The following is a 2,797-nucleotide window of genomic DNA, read 5'->3' as shown; positions in this document are numbered from 1 at the left end:
TGGAGAAAATTCAGAGTTCACATACACCCCTCATATACATGCAATTTTCCTAATTATTAAAATTTTATATTAGTGTGATACCTTTGTCAAAATTGATGAAACAATATTATGATTGTATTGTTAATTATATTCCATAGTAACAGTGGGCTTCTTGGTTTGTGCTATATAGTCCTATGGTTTTAAAAAAATTTATTCTAGTAACATTTGTACAACCAAAAATTTCCCCTGTGAACCACATCCAAATATATAACTTAGGGGCACTAATTGTACACACAATGTTGTGTTACTATTAACACCAATCTATTATCAAACTTTTCTATCACCCCAAACAGAATTAACTTCCCATTCTCTAAACCAGACTGGGCCCATGGTAACCAAGAATATTCTAGCTTCTCAATCTATGAATTTGATTATTATATATTTCATATAAGTGAGGTCATATAATATTTAAGCTTTTGTGTCTGACTTATTTCACTCTTTCAACTATTTATCAGTCAATGGACACTTGGATTGCTTTAATCATTCAGCAATTGCAAATAATACCACTATGACATCGGTGGTTAAAGACCTGTTTCAGTCCCTGCTTTCAGTTCTTTGGGGAATATATCCAGAAGTCACATGGTATTTCTATACTTGAATTCTGAGAAACCACCAAACAGCCTTCCACAGCAGTTGCACATTTTTACATTCCCACCAATAATGATGGAATGCTTCTTTTTCTCTACTTCCTATCCAACACTTGTTATTCTCAAATTCTTTATTAGTAGCCATTCTGATTGGTGTGAAATGATATGGTCATTGTGATCTTGATTTGCATTTCCCTAATGGATACTGATATTGAACATCTTTTCATGTCCTTTTTTTGGTCATTATGTATCTTCTTCAGGAAAATGTCTATTCAAGTATTTTGTCCATTTGTCAGTTAGGTGTTTTTGCTGTTGAGTTGTAGAATTTCTTTATATATTCTGGATATTAAAACCTTATCAGATATGTGGTTTCAAATATCTTCTTCCATCCTGCAGGTTATCTTTGTACTTTCATGCTGAAGTCCTCTGATGGGCAAAGTGTTTAATTTTGATGAATTGCCATTTATGTACTTTAATTTTAATGAAGTCCCGCTTATCTATATTTTCTTTTGTTAACCATACTTTTAGTGTAAAGTCTAAGAAACAATTGCCTAAACAAAAAGTTCTGAAGACTCTCAACAATGTTTTCTTCTAGGATTTTTATAGTTTGGGTTCTTGTACTTAGATCTTTGATCCATTATGAGTTAAGTTTTGTATATAGTATGAGGTTGGCATCTACCTTCATTCTTTTGCATACAGATATCTGTTTTCCAAGCACCTTTTGTGGAAAAGAAAGTTATTTCCCAAGTGAGTGGACTTGACACACTTGTCCAAGATCAATACACCTCTCTTCTGCCCTGGGCCTGAAAGGGTGATGTGGCTGGGGCTTTGCCAGCCACACACTGTCTGCCATTTTCAAATTTCAGACTGTGCTGACTGTTATCTTGCTGCTTATATGTACCTGTACCTATATCCAATCCTTGGCACCCAGCCTCCTGGACAGAAATAAAACTGGACTATTGGGCATATGTTAGAAGTGTGCCAGAATTGGTGAACAAAAGAGTCCTTATGTTGCAGTGTGCTGGATGGTGATGGCCTTCAGTATCCTGTTCATGCAGTAGCTTGGAACAATGCCAGAAATGAACTGCCATCAGATTTCAAAATGAAAAGGGATTTATATGCAGAAAATAATGGAAAGAGTGGTTAACCCTTTTATCTCTGAACATTGACTGAAATAAATTTACAGCTGCTGTTCTCCATTTTTGCATTAGTGGACCAATGCTCTATACAAATAATTAAGATGTAACCAAACTCAAGAGTTTAGTATGTCTGTCACAATCAGCCTCAGTACTGTCACCTCAATATTACATTCTGCATATGTCTTTTGTTATATCAGATACCAGTTTTTAGTGAGGTGTCTCCAAGGGATGTAGTAGAAAACAAAATTGGTAAATTATTCAAGTTCCTTACATGGTGATTTGGAAATAATAAATCTCTATAGAATGACATCTTTGGAGGCTAACTTTTTCTTGGGGGAAAAAGGAGTTCAATTTGTGTTGGTAAGGATTGCACTCTTATTTAATAATGCTTGCTTTTCCTTTGGCCATACCATTTTGAACGTTAATAGAACAATTCTACTCTTAGTGAACTCTGTAGTTTATTATTGATTTTCTAAGTATTTAAAATAAACTTATGCAGTTCTTAAGGAGGGAGATAATTAAGATGTGACTTAAGAATATTATTAACAAAATGTTTATATTTAAGAAGAGAGTTTACAGCCAACAAGTATACATAGTAAGCCTCTGAAACTTCTGGTTAATTATAAATAAATGTCTTAAACATAAACTTGACCAGCTTGCTATCAGTCTCTGAAAAAGACTACATTTTTTAGATGAGAAGAGCAAAACAAAGCAATTATAGAATAATGACTTACGTGTTTTTCATTCTTTTTAATGTCAGGTCTTCAAAAATGAGACAATTATTTTAACTGCCCCATAACACAAATTCTTACTTTTTTTTGTTTTTTAATACAGTACTTTAAATCTAGTCTCTGTTTTGTCCGTCAGAATTTGAACTGGAATCTCATGAATATTATTTTCAGTACTTCGTAGATGATGATAAACAGTGTTCATATCTGCTTATCTACATACCATGTCATATATCTTCACTAATTTTCAGTCTGAGCAAGAGAAATATTAGGAATATGACACAAATTTTTCAGTAGGGCAGTT

The 2,797-nt window shown here is 33.4% G+C and overlaps 1 pseudogene; it reads left to right on the top strand.

Annotated features, from left to right (window-relative positions):
* The first annotated feature begins 547 nt into the window (after positions 1–547).
* LOC143683399 (protein kish-A pseudogene) lies at positions 548–1,687 on the top strand (annotated as a pseudogene).
* The last annotated feature ends 1,110 nt before the right edge of the window (positions 1,688–2,797 follow it).

The sequence above is a fragment of the Tamandua tetradactyla genome, chromosome 5, assembly GCF_023851605.1.
Source record: "Tamandua tetradactyla isolate mTamTet1 chromosome 5, mTamTet1.pri, whole genome shotgun sequence".
Classification (NCBI taxonomy): domain Eukaryota; kingdom Metazoa; phylum Chordata; class Mammalia; order Pilosa; family Myrmecophagidae; genus Tamandua; species Tamandua tetradactyla.
This window is presented reverse-complemented; position numbering and strand designations above follow the sequence as displayed.